At 44.3% G+C, this 18,442-nt stretch overlaps 1 long non-coding RNA gene across 1 annotated transcript in view; it reads left to right on the plus strand.

The window, feature by feature from the left end:
* LOC118389913 (uncharacterized) overlaps positions 1–18,442 on the plus strand; it is a 41,020-nt gene that overhangs the window by 20,778 nt on the left and 1,800 nt on the right. The window contains exon 2 of the long non-coding RNA XR_004826881.2: positions 17,909–18,053. This is a non-coding gene — a long non-coding RNA (uncharacterized LOC118389913). The remainder of the gene's footprint in view (positions 1–17,908; positions 18,054–18,442) is intronic.

Raw genomic sequence — 18,442 nt, forward strand, 5'->3', positions numbered from 1 at the left:
CTACCCTAACAACCAAACAAGAAACGGGTGATACCAATTAGACAAAACTAAAGGAACACAGAACAACGGACCGGCGATAGCTAGTAGACCGGCGACGACGACCGCCGAGCACCACCCGAGTAGGGGAGTCACCTTCGGTAATATTTGTGACAGTTCATTTTAAAGATGATACAAAAATAAAAAAGTTTTTTTTCATTGTTTCATCTAAACCAGATCTATTGTGTTATATTCTCCTACATTCAATTCACATTTACACAAACTTCAGTGTTTTCTTTCAAATGGTACCAAGAATATGCATATCCTTGGTTCTGTGCCTGAGATACAGGCTGTTAGATTTGGGTATGTCTTCAGGCGGAAATTGCACAAAGTAGGGGGTAGCTCTAAGAGGTTATTAAACATCCTTCTTGAACCTGTCTCATACACAATCCATGTCTCAATTGTCTCAAGGCTTAAAAAAGTTCCTGTCTCCTTCCCTTGAGCCACACTGATTTAAGTGGATATAACAGGTGACATCAATAAGGGATCAGAGCTTTCACCTGTATTCTATGTCATGGAAATGTTTTGTACTCTGTGTATTATGTAGAGCAAACATGCCTCAGACATAAGGAAGCATGTCATTTAAGTAATTTCTATCTGCAACATTCTACAATGTTTTCCTACAGAAAGTGGCCCTGGTGTCTCTGTTGGTTATGGTGTTGTTACATTGTTACTGTTTCCCTCTGACCTCTTAGAAAACCAATCCAATCATCTGTAGCACCAAAGCAAAGATCTGGGTCATTAAGTTACCACAGCTTCTCTCACAATCAATATCACATACACACATATTTTACACTCGTATGCTAAGCTGTGTTACCGACCAAAACATTCCACAAAAGGTATACACACGCGTACACAAACATTGATTCTGGCAAACTGCATTTGACAAAACTAAAGTACACTTATTTACACTCACCGCACGCACACACACACAGATCACTTTGTTACATTGACCATTTACTGTACACAGGAAGCCATGTGATTGATCAGGGTAATACAGTGTACCACAGTCCGTTAGCTCCGCCCCAAAAGGTGCTCTCCTGTCACCAGACTTAATTAACCATGTTTCTTCTGATACATGGTGGCGGACTCTTTGACAGATTGAGATATCAAGGAGTGTGTTTTTGTGGGCCGCCGCCCCGCCGCCTCTGTATGGAGATGTATCCAAATTAGAGGAAGTAGTTCCCAGGATAATCATGCACTCGGGAGGGGAGGGGGGGTGGGGGGCATTTGGAGGTCATCAGCATATAGATCCACTGGCACACACACACAACTGTAGTCAGCTACCTGATTCCCACTCACTTCTTTTACTAGCAATCATTTACTAAAGAGGATGAATTTTCCCAGGCTGTGAATCAATATAGTTTTGGTCACAGTGTTCCAGCGCTAAACTGAATGATGTATAAATAGCCTCGTATTGTGGCTTAGCCTGTGATTGGCTCGGATAGACTTTTGTGATGGAGAGAGGGAAAGTGGGGTGCGGGGAGTTTTGTCTAAATACTGGTGGGTGATGTAAATGCTTGGAGAGGTGGGTGAGGCAGGCTCTCAAGGGTGTCTGGGAAAGGTTGGCGCTTTGAGCGGGAGCCTTCTTTTATTTTCGGAGGCCTCCAAAGACTTCCCCTTTTTCCTTTTGTACTCCTTTGAAAATGTGCAGGATTTTGCCTTTCTCCAGCCTCACTTGAGACTCCCTGTCAACACTCGGAGCTAGTTATTAACTGTTTCTATGAGGATTTCATAAATGTACCTCATAATGTTGGAGAGTGCTCGGCCTCGCGGTACTAGTGCCTATAGAATACCATTGGGTGTCGTTGAAGGATACCAATATTTTCATAGCGATGTGGGGTTGTTATTTTTACTATAATGGTGTCCTCAACATCTGAGTTAAGAAAGTTCCCTAAACAATGTTGATTGACTGATAACTGACTTTGAGCTAAGCTTGTTATTGAAGAGAGGATGTGCTGACTAGCTGATATCCATTGTGCACTGACTAGGTCCACTCTGAACATTAGTACTATAACTTTAAAGCACCTCTGTCAGTAGGCAGGCCAATTACTAGTGTTGACAGGATGATTGCTCCAGTATGATGTTTCATAATCAAAAGGAAGTTTGGTTGGAATTTAAATGAAGGCATTACTATTGACATGTTTATGTTAGCAAGAACTTCCCGACTTAACTCCCACAATGCATGTCACAGTTATGGGAGTATGCTTAGGATATGTAGGACAGAACTGAATCGAATGTTGACTAGGCCTATATATGTACAGTAAGTGAATTTACACTATTTTACATTTTCCCAATGTGCTTTAGCGTACCGATATAGTTCTGGATGTATTGTGATTGGTAAAGTCCAGGTGGGGAAGGCAGAGCTTGTCCTTGAGGATTCTTTAATGCTTTTCAGAGAATCGGCTCCCTGCTGGCCTCTTTAAAAAACATTTTTTTAAAGGCAGCAGAGAAAACAAAATCAAAGTAGGCCTTCTCCAAAGCAGCGATGGGAAGTTTGTCTCTTTTTATTGACTCGTTCAGTGAAAATAGAAATATTTGGACTAATTTAGTTCATTTGAGTCCGTAATACCCAGAGCATGCAGGACCCCCTATAGGCGAACGATGAACTGAATACTTGAACGAGTCAGGATTCCACAAGCCTCTCGTTCACGGCATTCACCATAGGAGGCTTATTGGAGCTGTCATTTGTGACTGAGACTTGGAATAGAATGCTTTAAACAATGTACCTTTGTTGATTGCTAGGCATACAAATACGGTTATTTCTTGGTACCTAGAGCCCCCCCAGTGGAGGTGTCATAATACCCATTAAACCTAGTGATCAAACAGGGAAATGGTTCCAAAAGTTTTCCCACAATTCATTTTTCTCATAGGGGATAAACACTTGAAATAAGGACTGTGTTTTGTGTAGGCTTACACTGGCGAGACGTTTTGATACCCGTGTAAATCTCTCTCGGACTAGGCTACTTTCATCAATATATTCACCCTCATGGCAGTCAATGCATTGCTTGACTGCCATGAGGGTGATAAGCACAATATCGTTTGTGAACTGCAGCACCCCAAACGATCATTTTCGAGTTTGTGAGCAGAGGCTGTGAATGTTTTGTTTCTACAAAGCTGTGTCCATCATAACATTCAATAATCAATTAATTGAATTCATTCTTGTATCATGTGATCTATTATCAGTTCTAAGCATGTATTTTTCTTCTCTATTCTGCCTGCAGCATGATATATTTTGCTTGCGTGTTTATATGACAGGCAGTTGTTGGGCTGAGTCCTGCTGTAGATTTCATTGCTGGCCAGCAGGTGAAACGAACTACAAAGTCACTCAGCAAAACAAATCACGACTCTCGAGTCAATAAAGAGTCGCTTTAAAAGAATGCATTGTTCGCGAACTGCACATTAGTACTCCAAACAAATCCTGTACTTCTGGAAACATGGAACTGATAAAAAAATGTTTTTCTGTAATCCGTTACGCTACCAGCAAAAATATTGTAATCAGATTACAGATACTTTTGAAAGATGACTAGATGATAACTTCTATGATTACTTTTAAGTTCAGAAAGGATGTTTGCGGAAAAAAATCTGACACCTTAGTGTTGTTTCTCAATGGCATTCAAATCAGCATTGACATTTTTAAAATTTTGATCTGCCTGAGCGAGTCTGACCACAAGTCATAGATCACGATGATGACACACCAAATGTGTTTGATGGATAGTGAGAAAAGAGCAGGAATAGGATTCAGCATGCGGTCTCTGACCAACTCTCAATATCTCTCTCAGAACAATCTTCTTAACTCTAACCAGTCGCGGGTCACTCAACCCGAGACTGCTCTTCTCAATGTCACAGGGGTTCTCCGCACTGCCAAAGTTGATTCCCGCTCCTGTGTTCACTTCCTCCTCAATCTATCCCCTGCCTTTGACACCGTGAACCATCAGATCCTCCTCTCCACCCTCTCAGGGCTGGGTGTTTCAGGCTCTATCGGCTCCTCCTCTCCACCCTCTCAGGGCTGGGTGTTTCAGGCTCTATCGGCTCCTCCTCTCCACCCTCTCAGGGCTGGGTGTTTCAGGCTCTATCGGCTCCTCCTCTCCACCCTCTCAGGGCTGGGTGTCTAAGGCTCTATCGGCTCCTCCTCTCCACCCTCTCAGGGCTGGGTGTCTAAGGCTCTATCGGCTCCTCCTCTCCACCCTCTCAGGGCTGGGTGTCTAAGGCTCTATCGGCTCCTCCTCTCCACCCTCTCAGGGCTGGGTGTTTCAGGCTCTATCGGCTCCTCCTCTCCACCCTCTCAGGGCTGGGTGTTTCAGGCTCTATCGGCTCCTCCTCTCCACCCTCTCAGGGCTGGGTGTCTAAGGCTCTATCGGCTCCTCCTCTCCACCCTCTCAGGGCTGGGTGTCTAAGGCTCTATCGGCTCCTCCTCTCCACCCTCTCAGGGCTGGGTGTCTAAGGCTCTATCGGCTCCTCCTCTCCACCCTCTCAGGGCTGGGTGTCTAAGGCTCTATCGGCTCCTCCGCTCCACCCTCTCAGGGCTGGGTGTCTAAGGCTCTATCGGCTCCTCCTCTCCACCCTCTCAGGGCTGGGTGTCTAAGGCTCTATCGGCTCCTCCTCTCCACCCTCTCAGGGCTGGGTGTTTCAGGCTCTATCGGCTCCTCCTCTCCACCCTCTCAGGGCTGGGTGTTTCAGGCTCTATCGGCTCCTCCTCTCCACCCTCTCAGGGCTGGGTGTCTAAGGCTCTATCGGCTCCTCCTCTCCACCCTCTCAGGGCTGGGTGTCTAAGGCTCTATCGGCTCCTCCTCTCCACCCTCTCAGGGCTGGGTGTCTAAGGCTCTATCGGCTCCTCCTCTCCACCCTCTCAGGGCTGGGTGTCTAAGGCTCTATCGGCTCCTCCTCTCCACCCTCTCAGGGCTGGGTGTCTAAGGCTCTATCGGCTCCTCCTCTCCACCCTCTCAGGGCTGGGTGTTTCAGGCTCTATCGGCTCCTCCTCTCCACCCTCTCAGGGCTGGGTGTCTAAGGCTCTATCGGCTCCTCCTCTCCACCCTCTCAGGGCTGGGTGTCTAAGGCTCTATCGGCTCCTCCTCTCCACCCTCTCAGGGCTGGGTGTTTCAGGCTCTATCGGCTCCTCCTCTCCACCCTCTCAGGGCTGGGTGTTTCAGGCTCTATCGGCTCCTCCTCTCCACCCTCTCAGGGCTGGGTGTTTCAGGCTCTATCGGCTCCTCCTCTCCACCCTCTCAGGGCTGGGTGTTTCAGGCTCTATCGGCTCCTCCTCTCCACCCTCTCAGGGCTGGGTGTTTCAGGCTCTGCACACTTTTGGATTGCATCCTACCTGGCAGGCCGCTCCTACCAGGTGACGTGGAGAGGACCTGTGCCTGATCTTTCTCCCGGGGAAGTCCTGCCAGCTCAAAGACCTCTCAATCACGGTTGACAACTCCACAAAATCCCCCTCCCAGAGTGCAAAAGAACCTTGGAGGGACCCTGGACAACACCCTGTCATTCTCTGCAAACATCAGAGAAGTGACTTGTTCCTGCAGGTTCATCCTCTACAATATCCGTAGAGTACAACCCTACCTCTCACAGGAAGCGGTGCAGGTACTAATCCAGGCAATTGTCATCTCCAGTCTGGACTACTGCAACTCACTGTTGGCTGTGTTCCCCGCTTGTGCTATCAAACCCCGGAAAGCCCACCTTGTGTTCAACTTTCCCAAGTTTTCCCATGTAACCCCTCTCCTACACACACTCTACTAGCTTCCAGTTGAAGCTCGCATCCACTACAAGACCATGGTACTAGTCTACGGAGCAGCAAGAGGAGCTCCCCCTCCCTACCATCAGGCTATGCTCAAACTCTATACAACCCAACCCGAGCACTCCGTTCTGCCACCTCTGGTCTCTTGGCCCTCCCACCACTACAGGGGGCCAGCTCCCGCTCAGCCCAGTCCAAGCTTTTCTGTCTTTTCTCTTTTCTTATGAAAACATATGAAACCCTACCTCTTCAAAGAGCATCTTAAAAGATCCCACAGCACCCACCCCCACCCCCTTCTCACCCCAAAAAGTATTTTGTGAACTAAGACACAATTTACCCCCCCCCCCCTTACTAGAAAAAAATACTGTATCTGGTTGCCCCACCTAGCTATCGTAAGATGATTGCACTACCTGTAAGTCACTCTGGATAAAAGTGCCTGCTAAATGACTTAAATGGAAATGTCTTCCAAAAGCTATGTCTACCAATGGTGCGACAGCTGTCGGCATCCAAAGATTATATATTGAATTTGAATAAATGCTTGATGGTAAGGACGACCACAGTGGTGTAGCCCATGGGCAATACAGCTATCACTTATTATTGATACCCTATCTACATAGGTACATGATGTTAATCACACTGCTGCTCTCTCATTTAACTATTTGCACCCTAATGGATTGTGGTTGTTGTGGATGGCTGTTCACAAATATATATGTCTATTTTAACCCAATAATGGTTGAATTGAGGAAATGTAAACTGTCTGTCAATCATTGTTTTTGAGACCAGTGGACAGCCAGTGAAAATGAGTAACTGCAACAGCTGCATAGTGAGATCCTTGCCTGGAAACCAGACATTGAGTTGCATTGAATTATACGTCAGGCAGAAATTAGCATTTGAATCAGCAAAGTTTCCTCTCATGACCTCTACAAGCCAGAATGTTGAATAAAATTATATTTTTACATACTTTACCGGTTGTCTGTGCGGTTGATCCTTTTGGCAGTGAGACAATTTTTCCACAAGAAAGTATAATTACAAAAAGCGCTGGTAGTGCTTTTAGATTTCTATTACCTGAAGCATGTGCACAAGATGAAAATGCATGCATGAGACACATGCATACTTGCTGATCTTGTGCATGTGTTTACATGGTTCTGGGCATGCTTCCATGACAACAAAATCATAAAACTACTAGGCTAATAAGTCCTTCGTTTTTTGGGTTACACTCAAGTCCTATTCTTGAAGATCAAGAGCTATTCAATTAATTGGAATGACTGGAAATCTGACAGACTATGGATTGGATGTAAAGTTATAGCCTAATGATATTATTATCTGTATTGAAGTAGAATGCAATGGGTTAGAATAAGCCTACATAACCTATAAAATATATTGCAACTTCCATTTACGGCCAGCGATGTAAACTCTAACATTGATTTATCCTCCAATAGATGTCGTTCAATTGGTAATATACATTTTTGTCTTAATCTAATGCTTTAAAAAAAAGTATTCTAAAAGTAGAGTTTGGGTAACCTAAAAGTTACGCTACTGATTATAATTTTGGACAGGTAACTAGTTACTGTAACAGATTACATTTAGAAAGTATCCTACTCAAACCTGGACACAAAGTAAACAGAAATGCTGTTTGCCAAAAATCGCTGATGAAAGACTTGCCCGCTCTGCAAATTGGAAGAAAAAATAAAGGCTTTGATTGCCTCTGAATTCACTGTATTTATATGTTGGGATGACAGTGAAGTCATTAGGTTGGAAATAAGGTGGAAGAGGTGACTGAACCATGCTAGATCACTATTAGCACATTCATGCAGGAACTGCAGATGGTAGAGGCAAAAAAGCACGGGTCATAAGGTGTGTGTGCGTGTGTGTGGATTGGAGGGTTTTTGAATGATTGTAGGATTACTGAGTGTGTTCCCACCCGCGTCTTATTGACATAACTTTATGATGCTAATCACGTCCTTGGACAAGTCCTTGGATCTCATAGACAAATACTTTAGGTTATTCTGATGGATAGAGAGACTGCTTGGCACCATGCTCAATACCTTGGGGCTCGTTATTCTTATAGGTTTGAAACAGTGTGACATGGCTCTTTGCTGTATTTGAACATCAGTAATTAACTTCTCTCCTATAATTTCATCCAGGGCCATTTTCAGTAGGACACAACGTAACAAAACGTTAAGTAACTAACAAAAACCAGTTCTCATTTGAGAGCTTCAGGTTGTACGTCCCCATTATACACCGTTTTTAAACGTTTCCTCCCTACTGAACACAACCCTGGAGAAAGGCTCTTGCAAAGCCCAAATATGCTTTTATTCTTCCTCAATATTTGATTTTGATATTTGAGGAGGTCCACATTGCTTTTGAATTGAAACAGTCCCACTGTTCCATCTCGGACTACACTGCCAGCTCCCTCTGATTGTGGGTTTAATTGTCAACAAGCTCTGTCTCGCACCAAAGTGAAAACCCAATGAACCTCTTCAGTCTGCTCTACCCTGGGAGAGACAGCTGCCAACTCAGGCGCCCTCAGCTCTGACTGTGATGGATAGCCTGTATCTCCAGCTCACCTTGCTGTTGTGATTGGGGTTATGGTTATCATAGCTAGACTATAGAACAACAGTAAGGGTTTGATAAAGTCACACTACCACACTGCTGAGTTAAAGGGGGTGTTAAAAGTTAGGGAGGCCAGTTTCTCAGACACAGATCAAACCTAGACCTGGATACAAAAGCAATTTCAATGGAGAATTTACACATTGATTAGGACTCATATTCACTGACATTGAGTAGTCTAGGACAAGGCTTAATTTGAGTTGGCGGAAACTAGCTCAAAGAGTATGCTTTTTTGGAGTGCTGCCATGTTAACTGTTATTGATTAACCTAAAGTTAAACGGGTGGTTTTGCGGACACGGTTAAACCTAAACCTAGACTAAATTACACTTTTAAACTGGACTAACAAAATTGTATTTCTGAGACATGGTTTAAAATAGTCTGACTTTCCCTTGTCTAGATGTTTTTAGTATTTTTAGTATGATTTCCAGAAGGACGATTAGAGTTAATCTAGATCTAAGCGAAGCTTTAAAGAAGCAGGTTTAACCGATAAGAGTCTAAACCCTGACTAAGTCAGGGGAAGGGGTGTTCTACTAAGCTATACTATACAGTGTATTTGGAAAGTATTCAGACCCCTTCCCTTTTTCCACATTTTGTTACATTACAGCCTTATTCTAAATTAGATTAAATACATTTTAAAAACTCATCAATCTACACACCATACTTCATAATGACAAAGTGAATGTATAAAGGCACACACCTGTCTATATAAGGTCCCACAGTTGACAGTGCATGTCAGAGCAAAACCAAGCCATGAGGTCGAAGGAATTTTCCGTTGAGCTCCGAGACAGGATTGTGTTGAGGCACAGATCTGGGGAAGGATACCAAAAATGTCTGCAGCATTAAAGGTCCCCAAGAACAGTGGCCTCCATCATTCTTAAATGGAATAAGTTTGGAACCACAAAGACTCTTCCTAGTGCTGGCCGCCTGGCCAAACTGAGCAATCGGAGGAGGGCATTCGTCAAGGAGGTGACGAAGAACCCGATGGTCACATTGACAGAGCTCCAGAGTTCCTGTGTGTAGATGGGAGAACTTTCCAGAATGAAAACCATCTAACCAGTTAGCCTGGAGCTAGCCTCGAGCTAGGCCCATCTCCCGGCTAGCCAAAGAGTTCCACCAGCCAATTCTTGGGCTAAAATACCACTTTGCCAATTGGCCTGGACCCTTTACTGCCGACACGGAGCCCCGCCGATACATCACGACTGGTCTGCCGACGTAACTGTCCGAGGTGGTTTCAACAGGCTCTTCCATTGCGACGTCGCCGGATGCCAATCTGCTAGCCCCGGCCCGCTAGCTGTGTGAATCGCCGTGTCTCCAGCTAGCATAGTATAGCGGCGACTACGGAATTGGCTCCCTGACTCATCTAGTGCTACTCACTGGATCCTATGATCACTCGGCTACACATGCCTCTCCCTAATGTCAATATGCCTTGTCTATTGCTGTTTTGGTTAGTGATTGTCTTATTTCACTGTAGCGCCTCTAGCCCTGCCCAATATGCCATAGATGGCCCTATTGTTCCACCCCCCACACATGCAGTGACCTCACCTGGCTTAACTGGTGCCTCTAGAGACAACGTCTCTCATCGTCACTCAATGCCTAGGTTTACCTCCACTATATTCACATCCTACCGTACCCTTGTCTGTACATTATGCCTGGAATCTATTATTCCACGCCCAGAAATCTGCTCCTTTTACTCTCTGTTCCGAACGCACTAGACAACCAGTTCTTATAGCCTTTACCCGTACACTTATCCTACTCCTCCTCTGTTCCTGATGTAGAGGTTAACCCAGGCCCTGCAGCCCCCAGCACCACTCCCATTCCCCAGGTGCTCTCATTTGTTGACTTCTGTAACCGTAAAAGCCTTGGTTTTATGCATGTTAACATTAGAAGTCTCCTCCCTAAGCTTGTTTTATTAACTGCTTTAGCACACTCCTCCCACCCTGATGTCCTAGCCATGTCTGAATCATGGCTTAGGAAGTCCACCAAAAATCCTGAAATTTCCATCCCTAACTATAACATCTTCCGACAAGATAGTAATGTCAAAAGTTGGCAGAGTTAGCCTGCAGAGATCTGCCACACTATCCAGGTCTGTACCCAAACAATTCGAGCTTCTAATTTTAAAAATCCACCTCTCCAGAAACAAGTCTCTCACTGTTGCAGCTTGTTAAAGACCCCCTCCAGCTGTGCCCTGGACACCTTATGGGGCGGCAGGTAGCCTAGCGGTTAGAGCATTGTACTATTAAACGAAAGATCTCCGAACTGACAAGGTAAAAATCTGTCGTTCTGACAATGAATAAGGCAGTAACTCACTGTTCCGGGGCTGTAATTGAAAAATAAGAATTTGTTCTTAATTGACTTGCATAGTTAAATTTTAAAAAATGAAAAAAAATATGTGAATTGATTGCCATCTATCTTCAGAGTTTGTACTGTGAGGTGACCTAAACTGGGATATGCTTAACACCCTGGCTGTCCTACAATCTAAGTTAGATGCCCTCAATCTGACATAAATTGTCAAGGAAACTACCAGGTACAACCCTAAATCTGTAACCATGGGCACCCTCACAGATATCATCCTGACCAACCTGCCCTCTAAATACACCTCTGCTGTCTTCAACCAGGATCTCAGCGATCACTGCCTCAATTCCTGCATCCGTAATAGGTCTGCGGTCAAACAACCACCCCTCATCACTGTCTAACGCTTCTTGACGCAGACTTGACTGCCCTTGACCATTACAAAACATCCTGTGGCGTTCTGCATTAGCATCATATATCCCCCGTGATATGCAACTTTTCAGGGAAGTTAGGAACCAATATAGACAGCATCCTGTAGCACTAATTCCAAAAATGTTTTGGGACACTGTAAAGTCCATGGAGAATAAGAGCACCACCTCCCAGCTGCCCACTGCACTGAGGCTAGGAAACACTGTCACCACCGATAAATCCACAATTTCAATAAGCATTTTTCTACGGCTGGCCATGCTTTCCACCTGGCTGCCCCTACCCCGGCCACAGCTCTGCACACCATGCAGCAATTTGCCCAAGCACCTCAGAATCCCTTCACCAAAACCCAGACAGTTGTTGTTCTGAAAGAGCTGCAAAATCTGGATCCCTACAAATCAGCTGGGCTAGACAATCTGGACCCTCGCTTTCTAAAATTATTCACCGAAATTGTTGCAACCCCTATTACGAGCCTGTTCAAACTCTCCTTCGTATCGTCTGAGATCCCCAAAGATTGGAAAGCTGCCGCGGTCATCCCCCTCTTCAAAGGGGTAGACACTCTAGACCCAAACTGCTATAGACCTACATCCATCCTGCCCTGCCTTTCTAAAATCTTCGAAAGCCAAGTTAACAAACTGTTATGGGATTTTTTATCAATATTGACTAAATGAGGTATACTGCACTATAACTGGCAAGAATTCTACCCTTGTCTTTCTTGTAGTATTAAATGTTTGTCCATTAGGAAGGGGTTATATGGCATGTACCTAGGAAGAAAGGTATGTATGTGGAGATAAGAGAGGACAGGGAGGGCTCCTCCAGAGTTATGATGTCTGGGGGAGCCTGGAACGGTCAGTTGAGGGGCTATAAACTGTGGTTAGACTCATGAGAAAATCCATGTTGGTGTGTATGTGTGTGTAGTTTAGGATGATTTAAGAAGGAATGAATTTGTGAAAACTGTCGCTCTCGCAAATCAATTGGAACCTGACCTGGGAATTCTGTCTGTTTTATTTAAGACCAGAACTTTACAGACTCTGGGTATCAGACAGATTTATATAATTGGAATTTATGAACACTGATTAAATAATTACCTGACACAAACCGATCACCAACAATTTCAAATCCCACTGTACCTTCTCCACTATGAAATCTGGTTTCCGAGCTGGTCATGGGTGCACCTCAGCCACGCTCAAAGTCCTAAATGATATCATAACTGCTATCGATAAAAGACAGTACTGTGCAGCCTCCATAGACCTGGCCAAGGCTTTCGACTCTGAATCACTGCATTCTTATTGGCAGACTCTATATCCCTGGTTTCTCAAATGCCTGCCTCGCCTGGTTCACCAACTACTAGACAGAGTTCAGTGTGTCAAATCGGAGGGCCTGTTGTCCGGATCTCTGGCAGTCTCTATGGGGCTGCCACAGGGTTCAATTCTCGGGCCGACTCTTTTCTCTGTATACATCAATGATGTCGCCCTTCCTGCTGGGGACTCTCTGATCCACCACTACGCAGACGACACCATTCTGTATACATCTGGCCCTTCTTTCGGCTTCCTATTTTGCAACACAGTCACTCATGCTGCCAAACATACCCTTGTAAAACGGACTATCCTACCGTTCCTTGACATCGGCGATGTAATTTACAAAATATCATCCATCACAGTTCCATCCGTTTTGTCATCAAATCCCCATATACTTCCCAATACTGCGACCTGTATGCTCTCTTTGGCTGGCCCTCACTACATATTCGTTGCCAAACCCACTGGCTCCAGGTCATCTAGAAGTCTTTGCTAGGTAAAGCCCCGTCTTATCTCAGCTCACAGGTCACCATAGCAACGCCCACCCGTAGCACGTGCTCCAGCAGGTATATTTTACTGGTCATCCCCAAAGCCAACTCTTCCTTTGGCCGCCTTTCCTTCCAGTTCTCTGCTGCCAATGACTGGAACGAATTGGAGTCTTATATCTCCCTCTCCAAATTTAAGCATCAGCTGAATTTAAGCATCACCTGTCAGAGCAGCTCACTGTACCTGTAAGCTGCACTGTACCTGTACACAGCCAATCAGTAAATAGCACACCCAACTGCCTCATCCCCATATTGTTATTTATCCTCTTGCTCTTTTGCACCCCAATTGATCACCCCAATGACTGGAATGAATTGGATTCTTATATAGATGTGCAGTTGAGGATGTGCAAGTAGAGATTACTTGCACATCCTCAACTGCACATCTATCACTCCAGTGTTAATGCTAAATTGTAGGTATTTTGCCACAATGGCCTATTTAATTAATGCCTTACGTCCCGTCCCTGCTCTTCTACAATTGCACACACTGTACATAGATTTTTCTATTGTGTTGTAGAATGTACGTTTTAATTACGTGTAACTCTGTTGTTTCTGTCGCACTGCTTTGCTTTATCTTGGCCAGGTCGCAGTTGTAAATGAGAACTTGTTCTCAACTAGCCTACCTGGTTAAATAAATCTCTGTAGCACTCCACGAATCATGCCTTTATGGTAGAGTGGCCAGACAGAAGGCACACCTCAGTAAAAGGCACATGACAGCCCGCTTGGAGTTTGCCAAAAGCCACCTAAATGACTCTCAAACCATGAGAAACAAGATGCTCCGGTCTGATGAAACCAAGATTGAATTCTTTGTCCTGAATGCCAAGCGTCAGGTCTGGAGAAAACCATGAAGTATGGTGAAGGCAGCATCGTGCTGTGGGGGATGTTTTAGCGGCAGGGACTAGGAGAGTAGTCAGGATTGAGGGAAAATGAACAGGGCAAAGGACCTCAGACTGGGCCAAAGGTTCACCTTCCAACAGGACAAGCCTAAGCACACAGCCAAGACAACACAGAAGTGGCTTCGGGCCATGTCTCTGAATGTCCTAGAGTGGTCTAGCCAGAGCGCGGACGTGAACCCGATTAAACCTCTCTGGAGAGACCTGAATATAACTGTGCAGTGATGCTCACCATCCAACCTGACAGAGCTTGAGAGGATCTGCAGAGAAGAACGGGAGAAACTTCCCAAATACTGGTGTGCCAAGCTTGTACCCAAAAAGACTCTAGGCTGTATTCGCTGCCAAAGGTTCTTCAACAAAGTACTGAGTAAAGGTTCTGAATACTTATGTAAATGTGATATTTAAACATTTGCAAACCAAAACAATACCTGTTTTTGCTTTGTCATTATGGAGTATTGTGTGTAGATTGAGGGGGGAAAAAAATTAAAAATCAATTTTAGAACAAGTCTGTAATATAACAGAATGTGAAAAAGTAAGTGTGTATACAAAAGTATGTAGACACCCCTTCAAATTAGTGGATTTAGCTATTTCAGCCACACCCATTGCTGACAGGTGTATAAATCAAGCACACAGCCATGCAACTCCATAGACAAACATTGGCAGTAGAATGGCCTTACTGAAGAGCTCAGTGACTTTCAACGTGGCACCGTCATACAGTAGGATGCTACCTTTTCTCTGCCCTGCAAGAGCTGCCCCGGTCAACTGTAAGTGCTGTTATTGTGAAGTGGAAACATTTAGGTGCAACAACGGCTCAGCGGTGATGTGGTAGGCCGCACAAGCTCACAGAACGGGACTGCCGGGTGCTGAAGCACTTAGCGTGCAAAAATCATCTGTCCTCTTCTGTAACAATCATTACCTAGTTCCAAACTGCCTCTGGGAGCAACGTCAGCAGAATAACTATTCGTCAGGAGCTTCATGAAATGGTTTTCCATGACTGAGCAGCCACACACAAGCCTGAGATCACCATGCGCAATGCCAAGCATTGGCTGGAGTGAGGTAAAGCTCGCCGCCATTGGACTCTTGAGCAGTGGAAACATATTGTCTAGCGTGATGAATCACAACAAATTTGGGTTTGGCGGATGCCAGGAGAACACTACCTACCCCTATGCATAGTGCTAATTGTAGTGGTGGAGGAGTAATAATGGTCCGGTGCAGTTTTTCATGCTTAGGGCTAGGCCCCTTAGTTCCAGTGAAGGGAAATATTAACGCTACAGTATACAATTACATTCTAGATGATTCTGTGCTTCCAACTTTGTGGCAAAAGTTTGGGAAAGGTCCTTTGCTGTTTCAGCATGACAATGCCCCCGTGCACAAAGCGAGGTCCATACAGAAACGGTTTGTCGAGATCAGTGTGGAAGAACTTGACTGTCCTGTACAGAGTCCTGACCTTAACCTCATCGACAACTCTTCCAATCAATTGGAACTCCGACTGCGAGCAAGGCTCTTATGGCTCAATGGAATCAAGTTCCCCTCAGCAATGTCTAGTGGAAAGCCTTCCCAGAAGAGTGGAGGCTGTTATAGTAGCAAAGGGGGATCAACTCATTATTAAAGGCCATGATTTTGGAATGAGATGTTTGACGAGCAGTGTCCATATACTTTTGGTCATGTAGTGTTTACAGAATTGTTTTAATAAGGTCATACCAAGGATCCGTTGCTATTTGATTTAGCATTTTAAGACACCTCTAAAAGATATAAGAAAGATAAGGAAAAATATACAGTACCAGTCAAAAGTTTGGACACACCTACTCATTCAAGGGTTTTTCTTTATTTGTACTATTTTCTACGTTGTAGCATAATAGTGAAGAAACCAAAACCATGAAATAAAACATCATGTAGTAACCAAAATAAATCAAAATATATTTCACATTTTAGATTCTTCAAAATAGCCTTAATGACAGCTTTGCACACTCTTGGTGTAGACCACCAATGTGGATAGCGGGGTGCTCCCTCTGCTGTTTCCTGAAGTCCACGATCATTTCATTTGTTTTGTTGACGTTGAGTGAGAGGTTGTTTTCCTGACATCACACTCCAAGTGCCCTCACCTCCTCCCTGTAGGCTGTCTCATTGTTGTTGGTAATCAAGTCTACTACTGCTGTGTTGTCTGCAAAGTTGATGATTGAGTTGGAGGCGTGCATGGCCACGCAGTCATGGGTGAACAGGGAGTACAGGAGGGACTGAGCATGCAGTGTTGAGGGTCAGCGAAGTGGAGATGTTGTTTCCTTCCTTCAACACTTGAGGGCGGCAAGTCAGAAAGTCCAGGACCCAATTGCACAGAGTGGGGTTGAGATCCAGGGCCTCCAGCTTGATGATGAGATCGGAGGGTGCTATGGTGTTGAATGCAGAGCTGTAGTCAATGAACAGAAATCTTACATAGTTATTCCTCTTGTCCAGATGGGATAGGAACTTCTGGAGAGAGTTTGCTGCACTGAAAGTAAAGGGGCTGAATAATTTTGCATGCCCAATTTTTCAGTTTTTGATTTGTTAAAAAAGTTTGAAATATCCAATAAATGTCGTTCCACTTCATGATTGTGTCCCACTTGTTGATTCTTCACAAAAAAATACAGCTTTATATCTTTGTTTGAAGCCTGAAATGTGGCAAAAGGTCGCAAAGTTCAAGGGGGCCGAATACTTTCGCAAGGCACTGTAGATATATATAGATATTTTTTTTTACATGTATTTAACCCCTTATTTGTGGCACTAAATAGTCTCCATATATACGTCCATTCATCTTTTAAATTGGTACTGGGGACTTTCAGACGAGTCTTGTGAGCAAAACAACCGACATGTATGTGTTCGTGAGTCTCACCTTTCCACAGAGGAGTTATACAGTGGGGCAAAAAAGTATTTAGTCAGCCACCAATTGTGCAAGTTCTCCCACTTAAAAGGATGAGGCCTGTAATTTTCATCATAGGTACACTTCAACTATGACAGACAAAATGAGAAAAAAAATCCAGAAAATCACATTGTAGGATTTTTAATGAATTTATTTGCAAATTATGGTGGAAAATACCCCCCCCCCCAAATATATTTGTGTTTGTTCTCTAGCAGTGGTAGTCTTCATTGTCTATATATAGGGCCAGGTATTGACTACTGGGAAATGTCCTCACTGATCCCTTTTAATTAATTTGTGATCTATTAAACAAGCCACGTTTTGTAGCAGTTTGATCTCATTTGAATAAGTGGCATGTGTGCCGCATACATGTATCAAACAATGGAGAATAAAATGTTTCTAATTCATTCTGGAGGCTTGAACAGCTGCTGCACTTTCCTGATTTGGCCATGTTTTAGATTTGGTTCATTAAGAAATGCTTCTTCTTCGGGATTGAGTTGGTTGATCGCATCCGACTTTACGGTGCATACATCGCCACCTACTGTACTGGAGTGAGAGACCAGTCACAGCCTACCTATGTCAAATACCAGTAATACAAAATTGTCGCTCTTCAAAGACATTCTGCCTCCACAGATGTTTAATACATAGGCCTAATAGAGCGGGCTAGCGGCCACTAAAGTGAACAGAAGTTGTAATATGTGTAAGCGAACATCAAGTGTGTAGCAGCAGATGGCAGCTGCGGCACTGCACTGTCACTCATGCACTCAGATCTTTCTCTCAGAGGTGGTGGTGGGGGGGGCTGCTTTCCTCCTTTCCCTAAAAGAGGGGGATGGAGGAGAAGAGGAGAAGCCTGAGACGGGGAGAGAGATGAGGAGCGTTCAGGCTTTACCCAGGCAGGCTGTGTCAGGCTCTTTATATCAATGGGTTGTTTTGTCAGGTGTCTTAGAAATGCTCTCTTGTACACACAAGGATAGATAGACACACACCAACATGACACAGGCAAAGACACAATGAATCCAGCGTGCGAGAAAGGGAAGGAAATAGTGGGTATAGAAAAGGAGAAAAGCAAAGAGGCCATAAGCCACTTTTCACACGGTCTATATAGCGGTTGTTGTGGAAGATCAAAGCATTCACCGTTACATTCCCCACCCCCCTCTCGCTCTCTCTCTCCCTCTCCCTATCTCTCTCTCCAGGATTTCAGAGCTGTGCAAACCTACAGCTGAGCTAAGGGATTAATCCCAGCCTTGAATTTAAAGAAGAGAAAGAAACGAAGGAAATGGTTTGAGTTTGAGCCTAAACTTGGCCCTCATTGGGGGAAAAACATGTTACTGTCTTGCAGTAAGTGAATGATTATGTCTGTCTTGAACAATATCCATCCAATATACTGTACTGTATACACTGTTACCTTTCTGTGTGATAGCCTTTCTGAGGTTGATTTGAGAAGAAGATTAGCTGGGGAGACTCCAAATGTATAGGCCTAGTAAATCTTATATTTAAATATGTCTGCAGGTTTGTTTTACATTTGTCAGGAACCTTTGACAAGAGCCTTCAAGGTATGGCTCTTTAAACTGTGACATGCTTTCATTACCTCTAAGAATGTCCAAATGTAAATGGGAAGATTAAATGCAAAAGAAAGATGTTGAATACAAATGGGAAATTACACATATACATAAAAAAACATACCTGGTAAATCGAACTGGACTTTAAATAGAGAGAACGCTGACAAC

Source organism: Oncorhynchus keta, chromosome 11 (genome assembly GCF_023373465.1).
Source record: "Oncorhynchus keta strain PuntledgeMale-10-30-2019 chromosome 11, Oket_V2, whole genome shotgun sequence".
Lineage (NCBI taxonomy): Eukaryota > Metazoa > Chordata > Actinopteri > Salmoniformes > Salmonidae > Oncorhynchus > Oncorhynchus keta.